At 41.2% G+C, this 16,308-nt stretch overlaps 1 pseudogene; it reads left to right on the top strand.

The window, feature by feature from the left end:
* Positions 1–643: 643 nt before the first annotated feature.
* The window catches only part of LOC114707912, an 83,508-nt pseudogene continuing 67,843 nt past the window's right edge, over positions 644–16,308 (top strand).

The raw sequence follows: 16,308 nt of genomic DNA, 5'->3' as shown, positions 1-16,308 counted from the left end.
ACGAATGCAGAGAAGTAGGCAGCAACTTTTAAGTAAATGCAACATCCTTTTGGGTTTTTTACTTTTTAAGAAAATTGACAAGGCCAAGGTATCGCTATTCTCAATTCTCTGGTAAGGGACAAGACTAGGTGTTTTTGCTCATCCGAATCACTCTTGTCTCACACTGAGTTCCTGGAAGCTGTAGAGGAGCGCGCCGGACCGTGTCTGAAGTCCTGGATACAGAGGGTCTGGAGAGAGGGGCTTTCGCTCTCAGGACGCAGCCAGCCTGGGAGGCCCCCCAGGCTAGCTAGCACTGGCTTAGAAGCACACTTACTAGGCAGAGCTAGCTGCAACCTCTGGGGCTCAGGCAGCTACAGGGCGGGGCTTGCGGAATGGGCGGGGAGAGACGGGAGGTGCGGCGCGCGCAGCAGCTCGGGGCGGGGCGGGGCGGGGTCGCCGTCGTGCGCGCACGCGCCAATCACAGATGCCGCGAGATGGGTGCTCGCGGAGAGGCTGGGGGAAGTAGAAGGGCGGACTCGAGACCTCTTAGCCAATCACCACGCAGCGCCGCCATGACGCGCCGCTCTCCCGGGCGCCAAACTCCAGTCGGCGGGCCGGGTGGGTAAGGGCGCCGGGGTAGGGCGCGGGGCCGCGCGGGGGTGGGACTTCCGCAGGGCCCCGGAAGTGGGATCTGTGTGTTCTCATGCGAACGGGAAGGAGCGTTGGGGATCTGGAGTCTCGAGGTTGAGACATTTTCGGGCCCGAAAGGGGAAGGATCAGCTGCCGCCGCTGCCGAGCCCGCGCCCCCTCTTCTTTGCTGTCTCCGGCCCGGCCCGGCCGTGCCGCCTCTTCTTGCCGTCTCCCTCCTCGGCCGTCCCCGCGTGTTTTGCGCGGTCGCCGGGCACCGGGGCTGCGGCGACGAGCCCGCGGGCGGCCGGTCGGGCGGGGCGGGCGGCTGACAGGTGAGCGGGCCGTCCTCGGCCACCGACGGGGCGGCCTCCCTCCGCGCCCCGTGCTCGGACCCGCGTCTGCACCAGCCTGTCACTGGGCCGCCATCTTCCCGGAGGGACTGGGCCAGTGGCGGGCAGGGCTGGGCCCGGCCGAGGAGGGACGGCACAGGGCCGGGGCCCGGCGGGGGCCGGCGCTGGGGAGGACCGAGAGAGGGGCAGGGCCATGGAGGGACCGGCAGGGCAGGCCGGACTGTGGCCTGGGCGGCCCAGGTTATCCTGGACCTGGGAGGACCTGCGGGCCGGGGTCGGACCTGACTGACACGGCCCTGGCTGGAGAGGACTGGAGCGAAGTGAGACGTGTGCAGAGTCGTCCCCGAGGCCGCGTCCCCTTGGCCCTTGCGGGTTTGCCCATGCAGCTGAGGAGAATGGGCTGGGGTCGCAGGCCACCAGCGCCCCGAGGTCGAGCGGGCGGGTTCTGGGGACCCGCAGTGCGGCGCCGTGGCCTCGCCCCCCTCGGTCCCGCCGGAGACCGGCCAGACAGCCGCGCTTGCTGCTTCGGGGAGAGATTGCTCATTAGGGAATCGCATTCCTTTAGAACCAGGAAGTTAAGATCCTGTTGCTCGAGTGTGTGTGTTTGGAATGCTGCTACCTTTTCCCCTTCCTTTGGATAGATTTGAGCAAGGCCGACTTTGAAAGAGTTAAAAAATAAAAATCGAGTGTGAAGACTCATGGGAACAGGCCAGGAACCTCTTACCACCTGCTTCTCAGTGGTGTATAATAGAACATTAAGTTTGTTTCAGAGTTGAGGTCATTGCGTATTGCGACTTTCAGTGACTGTAATCCTGTTTCCCCCTTATTTTTGTATTAAGTGGCCTAGAATTTGGACTGACTCGAAATGTGAGAAAATTGCCCGTAGAAAATGATCTCTCAATCTTACTTCCATTTGAGACTGGAACTTTGTCTTAATCATAAACTGAAACTTTGAAGTTTTCCGTAACTGAATAAACAAGAGGGCTTCCCATGGCTGCAGTGGAATTAGTTTGTAGTACACAGTTAACCAAGGAGTTTTTAATAGGGTATTTAGCTACTTTCCTTTTCAAATTGAGGTGAATATTTAAAATGCACTTGTGATTTGTTTTAAGTTGATGTTAGCAAAGACCACAAGAGGAAAGAAGAGTGATATTCACTTTTTTGTGTGGTCTGATAGTATATTCAGTGTGCGATTTCCATACTCCCACAACCTGATTGGCTGTCCTTATGTACAGTCAGGGTTAATTTACAGAAGTTGAAATAGTTGTGGCTTTTCTCCGTGCTTAATATACCAAAAAACAGTTTTGTAATCAAGCTGTACAAGAAAGAGCTTCAGGAGGTTTGCTAGAGTTGCTAAAGTGAAATGCTTTCTGAAGGTCTACTTTTTTTTAGTTGTATATTTCTCCTTAAAACTTGCACTAATTAGAAATATATTTCATCTTGTATTTTGGACTACTAATGTGACTCGATGACTTATTTACATGAATAAAATGGCTTGGCCTCTTAGTCATTAGAAGTTATCTTCTTGGTGGCAGAGTTTCTCATCTATAAAAGCCTCATAAGACTGATGTAACACAAGCATGTGGATGTTGGCTGTTTTGATATTTTTGTTACTGAATTGCTGTTTTTAATATTCTACATTATAGCTGTCAATTTTAATTTATTGTTAGTTGTTCCCCCCCCTCCCCTTGATCATATGTATCTCGAGTAGAAGACAGGTTCCGAAGCAGAATGTAAATTTGGAGAAAGGAGCTATACTATATTTGAGTAGGATTCAGAGAGAAAATAGATGATTATATGGGTGTACAAGTTTGTTAGCATTGATATTACTACATTCTGTAGAAGAATAGCTGAAATTAAGTAGCAGCAATTTTATATTTAATGTTCTGGGGGCTTGCCCCATTTTGTTCAAAACAAAACAAAACCCGAGATTTAAAGAATTGAACTTATTGGCTTCCCTAAATATGTACAGAATTTGACAAAGATACATTTGAATTCTAAGGAAACAAATATTTCACTGTTTTCCTGAAGAAGTCATCACAAACTTATCTAAAGTGTAATTTTAAAATGCTCAGTGCAAATTTGGACATCAGGTTGTTAATGGTAATTACAATAAATAGTGCCTTCAAGTAGCTGCAACTACTCAGATTTGCAACAAGTTTACAAACTTTTTAGGCTTGGTTGATACTACCAAGAAATGGCTGACACACTCCTGTCACTGTTGTTTTTGTGTCGTGGGGCATTCCTATTTCATCCAAATATGAGCTAGGATTATAATCTAGGTCTTCCACTTTTAGTGAGGGGTGATGGTCTTAGGGGTTAGGAAAGTGCTGTGTAATTGCTGTAAATCCCATTTGCTCTTACCCTAGAATGAAGGCAGAGTTTCTTTGTACTTTCCTAACATATGCAGTGCTCTTGTAGATACCCTCAGGTTTAAGGGATATACCTTCTTTAATTTCAGATTGATAGGAGCAGGAAAATTGCAGCGTCCTTGTCTAATTTCCACCATTGAACCATTTCAACTTTTTTCTAGTGGGAGGAAGAAAATGCAGCCGTTGAAGCTGAGCCTGTGAAAAGGATTACTCCTGCAATTTGTTTATATTCTTTTTTCATGTGAAGTAATCTGTTTGGTGTTTTTGTTGTTTTTTTTTTTAATGAGTTAATTTTAGAGTACACAGTGGGTCCACTACTTCTGAGGGTTAAATTCATGAGACTTGAGTTTAGTTTAAATGTTTTGCTCTGATTTATTTGGCAGTACAGAGGATTGAACCCTGCTACTTGGTTATGCTAGGCAAGCACTCTACCACTGATCTACACCCCCAGCCCATATTAAAATATATATATATATATATATATATATATATATATATATATATTATTTGAAGGCAAGAGTCTCATATAAGTTGCCCACAGGCCTTGAGCTTCCTGTCCTCCTGTCTCTCTTTTTTTTTTTTTTTTTTTTTTTTTTGGTTTTTCGAGACAGGGTTTCTCTGTGTAGCTTTGCACCTTTCCTGGATCTCGCTCTGTAGACTAGGCTGGCCTCGAACTCACAAAGATCCGCCTGCCTCTGCCTCCCGAGTGCTGGGATTAAAGGTGTGCGCCACCGCTGCCCGGCCTGTCCTCCTGTCTTAGAGTCCCTGTGATTACAAGCCTGTACCACCAGGCCAACTAGTTTGCGCTTAATTGTTAGACTTGTTAATGTCTTTGGAGCTGCTGTTCTCTGCAGTTACTTTAATTAGAAATGAATTTTCTTATTAGGGCATGGAATTGGAATACTAAGCCTTTAGATTCCCTTAAGAAAAGGAAGGGGCCCTGTGAGATGGCTCAGCCACTAAAGACTGTTGCTATCAAGCCTGTTGACCAGAGTTCAATCCCCAGAACCGGTATGGTAGGAGAGAACCAACTTCTGCAAGTTATCTTCTAAGTTCTACACACACAATAAATAAGTAAGTGTGAAAACAGAAACAAAACCAAACAAGAAGGAAGATAAATTCCAACTTGGAAATGTTTCCCCTTAATATTGTGCCTTACAAGCTGCTTTATTATTCCCATGTATAAATGTCTTCCTTAGGAACTGGGAAAATTATTAGCTTAGCCATGCTTCCTTCCTTTCCATCCCTTGCTCCCATCCCCCCTGCCCCTTTCTCTGTGCCTTTATAAAGTTTGTCTTTGCACCACTTTTTTGTTAAAGCTGGCATGACCCCTATTTTAATCATGAAGGATTTGCATTGGAGTGATGCTGCTGATTTCATGATATTTTTTTTCTTGCCATCCTTATCAGCTTCTGAGGCCTAGGCATTGTGGTATTGAAAATATTTCATACTTAACACAAATGGGAAACATACTGCCTCATTATTTTTTAGAGGGAACTTAATATTCACTGATGCAAGACTCAGTTATCACTGAAAATATCCTTTTGAAGTTTGTATGCTAAGTCTTCCTTAAAGCTTGTTAATCAGGATGTTTCTTATTTGCTTGATTAAAATACTGCTATATTTGCACAAGCTGTTTTTGTCATCTCCATCCAGATACTGCCTTTCAAGCATATACATCCTGATTGCTTGGCCCTTCCTAGAAATTATCAGGACTGTCGCAAGCTCCATGACTAGCCCACTGTGAACTCACTGTGTCTTCATTCCCTGCTCCAAGACCTTCTAGGCTTCCTGTGCTCTATGCTTACCTTGCCCCACAGTGTTGCTGCCTTGGCTCTTGGTAGTTTTTTTGCTTGAAATTGGATGTCCCTCCCCAAGACATTTTTAAAGTTTTGCCTAGTTATTTAATACTGCTAAGATGGCTCTTTAGGAATTATTGCCTCGGTTTCTGAATTTAGACTGAGTGCTTCTCTCTTGCTGCAACACCCCAAGTATACCTTCATCCTGTTGAGCACACAATTAACTCAGGACTTTTTGTAGGAAAGGCCTCTCTTACACTTACAACCTTTTTGTCTGCTTCAAGGTCTGGTGTGATGAGAGACGGAAGCGGGGCTAGGGACGTCTCCCATTCGTGTAAAAGAAATTGCTGATCATGTATTTGCCTGTGTCTGTTAACAAAAGCGGACACCTGAAAAGGATACATTACTAAGTTTTATCTAGTATATAAAGTTACTTTTACCAAGTTTATTGCTGACTTTTCATAGCTGTATTTAATGGGTAAAGTAGATTAGGTACAGTAATTTAACTATGGGACCTCAGATTTTATTGTCTTTCAGTCTTTAAACACATCCACTCCCTTTTTTTTTCTTTCTATATTTTGCTTTAAAATTAAATTATATTAACAAACCCAAAGCAATTATAGTATTTCTAGCACACTTATAATATTCTATTTAAAGTCATGTACTCTCACATTCAGATGCTGGTGACAGCTACATGCTTCCTTGATAGTTACAGTTATCATATGTATTGTGTCATGTCTGCTCCAGGCTATCTTTTATTTTCTTTCCTTGCTGTATTTTTTCATTATTCTTATGGCACTATAACATGCCATACACATTATTTATTTGCAGTTTGTTGTCTGTACTCTAAAGTCCATAAAGTATAGAGGGGATTTTGTCTGTTTTATTCATTGTTATGAATCCAGACCCAGGAGAGTATCAGACACATAATGTACCATAAATATAAATGATTGTGTGTGTGTGTGTGTGTGTGTGTGTGTGTGTGTGTTGCTAGGAATCGAACCCTATGCATCCCAGGCAAATGCTGTAGAGTTGTACCTCTAGCTCCCTGAGAAATTTAATAAATCCCAGCCTTGTGATGGCGAATCAGCAAATATCTGGTCGTCTTTTGGCTGCACATAGTGTCCACTAAGGCAGGTATACAACCACTTAACACAGTGTAAAAGTCGGTGTCTAGTAGGTTAGAGATGTGGATCTAGAGGGAAGTACTGAGAGAAGACAAGAGATGAGAGTAGCCTTCTCAGCAAAGAGAATAATGTTGCAGTGACTCTGAGATGGGCAGGAACAAAGAGCTTGTGACAGATTAATGTAGAAATGACTTAATGGTGAAATAGCTGGAAGAAGTAGGTAGGAGCTGGTCTTCTAGGGCCTAGTATGTCTCTGTAGATTTAAGATTTTGTTGTTTATCCTGAGACAATTAGGAAATACTTGGAGGGTTATTAACTGGTGAATTATATGATCAGAAATGCCTTTTAAAAATAATTGTTTTGAGGCTGGTTGAGGTAGCTGAGCAGGTTAAAGATGTTGGCCACCAAGTTTGACAAACTATTCAATTAACCCCCACATGGTTGAAAGAGAGAACTGATTCCTAAAGGTTGTAGTCTGCCACATCTGTGCCATACATAAATAAAGATAAAATCAACACATATAAGAAAATACTTGTTCTGCTTTATGTACAGAAGAGCAGAAAGGAGCTCACAGACAGGAATTTTACTTAGTGGCATGGCAAGGCACAATCCCTAATTTATTTTTCTCTTGTCATAGTTGAAAAGGCCCAGTTCCTGTCTAAATGAAGGGTAGCTTGCTTAAATTCCTATAGTTTTTTGTTGTACAAAAATCATGTATGTTTGTTTGTTTATTTGTGTATTATTACTGGTTTTTTGAGGCAGGGTTTTTCTGTGTATCTCTGCTTGTTCTGGAATTCACTCTGTAGACCAGGCTGGCCTTGAACTCAGAGATCCACCAGCCATTGCCTCCAAGTGCTGGGATTAAAGGCGTGTGCAATCAACGCCCAAAAAAGCATGCAAGGTTTAGAAAGCAGTTTAAAAACACACCTTAACTCTGCTAGCATTTGTCAGTTGTTTAAAAGTATATGGTTAGTTCAGATTTTATCAAAGCAAACTAACATTCTTTTTTTGTAACATCTCTGAAAAATGGGAACATTTTGTTTTCACATTTCAGAAAGCTTTGTATTTTTATTGTGGGTTGATCCCAGTACAGGATGCAAACCCTTTGGCCAACTTGATGTAAAGTTACAGGTGGTTTCAGTGATTGTTACCCTTTGTGAACAGTTTCAACATTCATTTTAAATAATACCTTGTACAACCTTTCTATAAGCTGGGTTTGTGACACACACCTGTAATCCCAGTACCTGGGAGGTGGAGGCAGAATGAGCAGGAGTTCAAGGATTATTGATACTTTTTTTAGCCCTCCTTTCTTTGTTGATTACGTTGTATCCTTATGTTTCATTGCTGAGACTTGTATCCCCATTAAGTACCTGCACTTGAATTGTATATCTCTGCTTTAGTCAATAACAGTAACTTGTGAAAGTATTCCCAGTTATTTTGTAACCAGGTCTGCATTGAGGGAAAAGTTTTGTCTAGTTGGAGAAGGTGGTACTTCCTCCTTACAAGGAATCAGAAAGATCTCCTTCCTGAAGAACACTTGCATGGAGTGAAAGTCCATTGCCTTAACAACTTACTGTGATGTGTGACCAAAACCTTTTAAAAGTAGATTTAAAGTCCTGTGGAAAAAGTTCACTTTTAAATTTAGAAAGGTAAAAGCATTTTCTTTTATGCTTTTAGGAGGTAAGAACATGTAAAAGACAATCTATAATATTTTAATTTTCTGTTAGTGTGTCACATGAATTCTGCTTTTTGCGGGTGCTTGGTTTTATTCTCAGCCAGAACTAACTAGCATGATCATTATGTCCTGTTAACCTTAGTGGCTGACACCCATATTGTCCCCAGTTATGTTTATCATTGCCAGAATGCCAAATTAGTGTTTTTCTTTAACAGGTTCAATTGGAGTACAGTCCAGACAGCTGTGCAGATGAGTAATTGTGAATCAGCAATATTCGCTTCTTTACACCTTTAGGGAGGAGAGAATCATAAGGAAGAACAAAGGGTAAAATACAGGAAGCTGTGTTCCCCAATGAGTGTTGTGTGTTCTTATGCTTTCTGTATAATGAACTTAAACCTCTTCTACTGAAATTATCCTTCAGGACTGACTAATTTAGGGTGAGTTAAAACCCAAACATAAAGAAGAATTGCCAGAACCAAAAGTGCCAGAAGCCTTCAGGATCATAGAATTTAAATCTCCATGACATGAGGAGTTTAAACTGTTTTATGGAGTACCTTGCAATTCAGAATGATTGTCTTTTAGTAGGTTTCACTCAAACTCAGGGAGACTCTTAATCATGCTGTGTCTTTCAAGCTGGGTTATAATATATAGTATATGTTTTTCATGAAACACGTGAGGTTACAAACTGAAGATAAAAAAACTACAGATATTTTTATAGATCCGTTATACACTCCAAAATTATATCAGCTCATAGTTTTTTTATATGGAGGGGGGTAAAAAATGCTGGATCATTTAACTTCCAGTTTTCAATTTGAGTGTGTGGAGGTGAGAAGTTTATTGTAAAGAGACGGTTACCAAGTGTTTAAGATTAACTGTATTTAGCCGGCGGTAGTGGTGCACGCCTTTAATCCCAGCACTTGGAGGCAAGAGCCAGGCAGATCTCTGTGAGTTCGAGGCCAGCCTGGGCTACCAGGAAAAGGTGCAAAGCTACGAAGAGAAACCCTGTCACGAAAAACAAACCAAACCAAAAACCAAACAAACAAACAAACAAAAAGATTAATTGGATTTAATAAGCTTTAGTCCAGGTTCATGAAGTATTTTGTTTTTATTAATGCCATTGTTACCTGTCTGGAATTATTAGATGCTCATATATGTGTTAGGTAAAAATTAATACCACTTTCAGATAGTACAGTCATTTTCTGAGATTTTGAGTTTTGGTCGTTTGAGATTTGATAACTAGTTATCAAATGCCAGGAAAACAGTATCTTATCATTGGATTTTAGAGCTCTGAAGACTCTGAAGTCCATAGAGGTTACGCTTGGTTAGAATACAGCTAGCGGATTAGTAGCAGAGTCAGGACTGTAACTCACTACATTTCAGGGTCCAGGGAAAGAAGCTGGGACTGGCCTCCAACTCATGGTTTTCTGCCTTCTTCCCCAGTGTCGACCCATCCCAGCTCAGTTGAAACACTTGCAAGCCTATTAAAACGAGCCTTGACATTGAGGAAAGCATTAACTTTATATCTGTTGTAGATTTTTAAAGAAACATTTTAATTTTAAAAGCAGATTCTTTTTTTAAAATTTATTTGTATTTTTTTTAAAACTGGGGTGATGGGCAGGTGCCTAGGGAGGCCAGAAGCATTGGATCTGCCTGGAGTTGAAACTGTAAGCTACAGGTAATTGTGAGCTCCCCATGTAGTTACTGGGACTGGAACTCAGGTTCTCTAGAAGATCAGTACATGTTCTTAATCCTAAGCACCATCTTTCTAGCCCTAAAGCAGATTCTTAAGGAAGCTTTAGAAAAGATTGAAGTAGTGTTATTGTTGCTTATGTTGGGGATAGGTTCTGAAATGCAGTTAGGTTATTTAATTATTGTTACTACTATATTGAATACCTTAGAATGCTTAGCACAAACATAGACAGGATAGGCTAGTCACTTCACATAGCCTTTTGATGTAGTCAAGACTTACACTGAGAGATCTGTAATAATGCTGTCCACACAACATGGCATGCTGTTTTATAGTAATTTTTTTAATAAATGGTATACCCAAACAATAAAAGTATGACATAATACATAAATTAATAAAGATAATTTATGATCATTATTGAGTATTATCTGCACATTATTGCAAGTGTTTTTACACACCTGGCAGTGCAGTAGGTTTGTTTCTATTAGCATTGCTACAATGGTGAGTAACATGTTGCAACTAGGTTTTAGATATGTTGTAACAGCTACAGCAGCAGTAGGCAATTGGAATTCTTATTTTTTATTTACTTATTGTGTGTCGGAATGGGGTGTAGGAGGGTGTGTACATGTGAGTGCAGGTGCCCACAGAAGCCAGAGAGAGGGTGTCAGATCCTTGGAACAGGAGTTACAGACCGTTGTGAGCCTCTTGGTATGGGTGCTGGAAATCAAACTCCAGTCCTCTTCTAGAGCATTGTCTTAGGGTTTTTATTGCTGTGAAGAGACACCATGACCACAACTCTTAATTAAAAAACAAAACAAAAACATTTAATTGGGGTTGCTCATTTACAGTTTCAGAGGTTCAGTCCATTATCACCATGACAAGGAGGGAGCATGACAGCATGTGTGCAGATGTGGTGCTGGAGTATATAGCTGAGAGGTCTGCAATTTGCAGGCAACAGGAAGTCAACTGAGACACTGGGTGGTATCCTGAACATAGGAAACACCAAAGCCTGCCCCACAGTGACACACTTCCTCCAACAAGGCCAAACCCACGCCAACAAAGCCACACCTCCTAATAGTATCACTCCCTATGAGATTATGGGGCCAATTACATTCAGACTCAAAAGCATCAAGTGCTCTTCACTCACTGATGCATTTCTCCCAGCCCCTAGCCCCTGCCCCGAAAATTTAACTCCGTTGTAATGTAGAGGCCACCATTATGTTTGCATTATCTTTGACATAAATGTTATGTAGTGCATGACTGTATTCAAGGAAAACTAAGGATTTTGTCATTTTAGCATATCCAGGAACCTTGATGCAATAGGGAAGTAGTAATAACGTGTTGTGATTAGAATCCCCCAGTTTGTATAATATAGACAGACTGGGTTATAATTCACCTTTAAGAAAGAGTAACTAAAGAGAAATTCATATAAATAACATGGTTTTCTTACTAAAGCATTCATACAATTGTTCATTTTAGTATCCTTGGTACTAACATGGGAGCCCATGTATAGGCTTGAAGGTCCATTGTCACATCTTGCATTTGTATGTGTGACTTTTGTTGTGTTTTGCTTGTTTGGTTGATTAGTTTTGGTTTTTCGAGATAGGGTTTCTGTGTAGCCCTGGCTGTCCTGGAACTCTCTTTGCAGACCAGGATGGCCTCAAATTCGGAGATCCACCTGCTTTGTTGTTTTCAAAGACAGAGTTCCGTTCTATATATCTCTTGGCTAGCCTTGAACTCACAGAGATGCCCCTGCTTCTGCTTCCCTAGTTCTGGGATTAAGGATGTGTACCACTATACCGAGCATCCTTGGCCTTTTTGAAAAGAGAAGGAAAGTGAATTTTTTTATTTTGAAAGCTTTGCTGTGGTTTGGTTTTCTGTGTTCAAACAAAACAACTGGTGTATATCAGGATCTCAGTTTAACAATAGTTTTCCCACAAAATTAAAGAGTGAATACTTTGCAGGAGCTCACACAACAGTGTGCTTGTTTTATAATTCAGAAGACTGAGCTATTGATAAGTTAAGTTTTTCATTCTTCAGAACACCTGTTTTACAGTTTGGGACTCTGAGGCCAGAAAACAGTTTGCTTTGCATTATCTAGTACAGGAAGGACAGAAAATGATCTTGTTTTCTATTTTCATACTTTCAACCCTTAATGACAATGCTCAGCCTTTTGGTAAAGAGCTGGTGTTGTTCAGCACCTTGGGTCCAGAACACACAATAACGTATATCTGGGGGCTTACATCAGACATGCAGGTTCTACAGTGGGGTAGTACCCACCTCTATACTCCTAGCACTCAGGAAACAGTCAGGATTCCACCTTCAAGGCTAGTGTGTTAAGACCATCTTAAAAGAAAAGATATTATAGGCTCTGATGAGAATGTTTTTTTTTTCAATATTATTTTCTTTATTTACAAGTTAGAATCAAGAGAAAGAAAAGATAGTCCGGGAGGCCAAATGGAGAGGTGACTAAAATCCCCAGGCCCCAAATGGAGTGGAAGGAAAAGGAAGGAGAATGCTTTAATGTTTTTGTTGAAGCTGTTAAGTATACCACTGAATAGTACTGAACAGGTTCATTTAGCTTACTAAAAAGTAGCTAAACAGTAGTAGTGTTGATGGGCAGTTTTACCAAGCTTCTTTTTAAAAAGCAAACAAAACTGACTTGTGGTCCTTAAGGTTGAGCTCAGGTCCTCTCACAGGGTAGGCAAGTACTGTGCCACTGAGCCACACCCCATACAGCTAATTGGAATTACAAATGCTGGTGTGGATTCTCTGCTTGCTCAACACTTACTATGTGAAGTGTATTATCTTCTGAAAAGAGAGTGTAATCCTAAATGACTGAGTTATAACCCACTTTATGAAATAAAGATGCTGGGGGCAGTTCTTTAGAGTACCAAGCCAAAGTGAGATTTGATTCTGAGTTTATTTTGGAACTTAAATTTTTTTAAATGTTGTATCACTTCTTGCACATGTTAGAGATAATCTTCCATTAGTAGTTTTAAATATCACTGTTTATTTGGGAACCAACCCTTTAAAAGTTGGCTGGCAACATATTTGTAGTGCTTTACATACTTGAGCAGACGTGAGTACGCATTAATCGATAAATAGTGACTTTAGATAGTGGAACAGCTCTTGCGTTATTCTTCAGATATTTTGCAGTTTAACGCTGTTGTCATGTCACAAGGGTCGCAATTAGTCATTGACACGCATGCAGTCGATCTTTAATAGACAAGTTACTACGGTATTGCATTGTGTTACTTTACAGAATGTTCCTCATCAATGCTATTCAGCATTGAGAAAACAACCAGGTGAGGAGGTATTGTTTGTCGGCCTGACTACGAGGTGTAAATAGAAGTCCAAATATGCCTGCATCAGGAGCAATCAAACACTTCTAGTTGGATTTATTATAAGCCGTTGGGTGGGTTTCAACCTTGATTATGGGTTCGTAAGAATCTTTTGTGCGAGATAGCTAAGGGTTTTGAGGTATTCAGAGTACTAGATACATGATTTTTTCTGAGAGATTTATGTGACACACTGAGTGATCTTATTTCAGGTAAAGAAAATGGAAGACTTTAAATTTGAGAAAAGGCTAATGAATTTGCCAGGTTTCTGCTTAAGTATTGGACATCATTTCATCAAAGTAAATTGTAGAATTTATAGAAGTTTCTCAAGGAAGAGATAACTATCACAAAGCATTGGATGTGCGAGAATTCATAAACCACGTAATTTTAGTATCATGCTGGCGTTCCCGTACATATAGCATACTCTAGGTATGCGTACGAGGTTTATCATCTTCAGAGACTCTTCCAGTGAGTAGGTGGTGCTCTTGTAAAGACTCATAATATTAAATTAATCAATTAGTGCGATCCTCTTAATGTTTCAGTATGTAGGATCCTTAGATCTCAACGCTTGTATCTCTTGGATTAGACAATATATAAGCACACACACCACTAAGAATAATCTAGACGTAGCACAATGAACATCTTTACCTCGAGGATGGATTATGTACCTAACTTAGATAATACTATGTTTTTACTTTTGTGGTACCATCATTTTAGAATGAAAGTATTTACACAATCTGGATTAGGTCATCTTCATATCTCTTGTGCTTTATCTATTGGTTAATTACTAGGCAATTCCTGTCACATTTATATGCCACAAAAAAGCAATCTATTAGATACTACAATTATGGAGGATTCACTGCTTTAAGTACGCGTGCTAGGTACCTGTGTTTGGAGGCACAATCTGGTGAACAAAGGCAGCCAGGCAGACAGTGTGTTCCTGGGTTTGCCGCTCTGTTAAAAGTTTTGGAGTTGTGGATGATCAATCTGTCTGTATAGTTCCATATCCAGATACGACACAAGGCATACGTAATGAAATACTACCACCAGACTTGTGCAAAGCGAAGAAAAGTAATGACGGACAAATAGCCATATTCTACTTCTTACTTCATCTTCGAGACAGCTTAGAGCAGTGTAACTGGAGAACTGACTACGGCAGGCACTAGAAGTGCACTTGTGCTGAGTGAATCACTAGTAAGGAGAATGTAAGAGAGACCTAAGAGTATCCGCAGTTCTAGATAATCATGGTTACGAGCAGTATTGAGCTTATAGGAGTATTTAGTTATATTTATAATGGATGTGTAGCACGTGACGCCAATTATTGCACGACCACTAGGCTTGGATAGCAAGTTGGATATTTGCAAGAGCTTGTTAACTTTCGGCAGTCTGGGTGATTGCATAGGTAGTCTTATGAATATGAAGGTTAAGAATTTTTTATGTTTCTCACGCTGACTAGGGGCTATGTAGAACTCATTATCATATCGAACTTGAGTAGTAACTAATTAAGCACTCTGTCAGACCATAACAAAATATTTATAGCTGTCCCTGTGATTAAAGAGTGCTGTCTTGAACTAGATTTAAGCACACTATCACAGATTGGTGAACTGGCTGACTGAGAGTGACAAAACGCGGTAGCACTTTAGTAAGACAGAGAGGACTGATCCAAGGCTCACATAGTTTCTAGAGGATTAACATAGCGAGTAGATGTAGGAGAATCGATACTATACACTTTAAGACCTTGGAGGCACCTGTGGCACTAGCTTTCTGCCTGTATAGACTCTGTAGATGCTGAGGATGAGGCTACCAATCTGTTCTGGTGTCCAGGAGATGCCTTTATCATCCGTAAAGAGTGGTTATCCTGCTTTACTCACAAGAATGTAATAACCGTACACAACAACTCGACTCTCTTATGTTAGTGAGACAATATACCAAATATTTCAATATGATGCTCTGATATTGTAATATTGAGAATATACACTCGAGTACACTCGAGAGAGAGAAATAGGCCATAGAGAATAAAATCTTTGAGTGTATTCATTCACACTAAGAGAAAATTTAAATGTTCACTAACTGGGGCGGTCTTATAGGGGTAGAATGCTGCAAGAGCGCGCAATAAAGAAAGCTGGAGCACTTGTAGAAGAGTTGGCTTAGTAGTTAACAAGTATGTGTAGGCATTCCCTCGTAATATATAGAGCCAGAGGATTATGACTTTCTGGTTGTTCGTAACTTCCAGCACCGAAACAACAACACAACACAGATAGCAATGACTGACGTTCTAAGAGAGGTATCACACAGGCACATAATTCAACTGGTACATCTACTCATCATTGTCACTTACTAGTCAAACACACAGTTAATACACACAAGGAATGAGCTAAGTAAATAGGAAATAAGAAAAGAAGAATGACTAGCGAGGTATCGTTATGAGGTGGTGTACGGACAACGCCAGCAACCTACGTGGAGGAGGCACGAGAACAGCGAAGGGCAGTCGTCTAGTCATATGTATGGCTCAAGCGAGCTAGCAAGAAGACAAATAAATAATAACAACTCTGAGCTGATCTTGCTGTATGGCAGAACTAACAATATGTCCAGTGCCGCTGCTGCTATCATGCCGAGAGAATTGTCGTAAGGTCCGAAGTTTTCTCTGAGGTCTGCAACAGACAGAGTTCAGGACAGCTGAAGAGGTTGTGCTATTCACCACATACCACACACACCAACACGCACACACGACACACACGCACAAGCACGCAACCCAGCTTCGCACTCGCACGATCGGAGCACGCACACAATAGCAACACACCACTGGATAATCTTTCTATAACATTCTTTGATATTATATGATTATTTCATGTGATAATTAGATGTGTTATTAAAAGAAACAATAGACATATTAGGTAGATCAGCAAAATTCATAGAGAGCTTATGTGAGAAGCACAACATAAAGAAGGAGACTGAGGCTACGGCGACTTAACAAAAGAAGGACACACAAGTACAAGTGCTAAGGTTAAGTGTGCCACTTTCCAGTCTAATTTTTTTGCAAAAAGTTATTCCTGCTATTTGTCTTTTATTGCAGCTCTCCTACGCAGAGGTGCTATGCGAAATACAGAGTTGGTTCCTACTTCGAGTTCTACACCACTCTTGAGTGGTTGTGTTGGTTTATTATCTTTAAGATATCCAGGGTTGGTAGTGAGTTAAAACTGGGGGGGATCATCAGAGGCGCCTATAACTACTGTTGCTTTGCAGTCAAGGGTGCTGGATATGCAAGAATCCCTTAGGTGAGAGCAAGCGAATAAACATTAGGTACGAAACAATGTATCATGGAGAGTGCCTCGAGGATAGAGTGAGGTT

The sequence above is a fragment of the Peromyscus leucopus genome, unplaced genomic scaffold (assembly GCF_004664715.2).
Source record: "Peromyscus leucopus breed LL Stock unplaced genomic scaffold, UCI_PerLeu_2.1 scaffold_67, whole genome shotgun sequence".
NCBI lineage: Eukaryota > Metazoa > Chordata > Mammalia > Rodentia > Cricetidae > Peromyscus > Peromyscus leucopus.
This window is presented reverse-complemented; position numbering and strand designations above follow the sequence as displayed.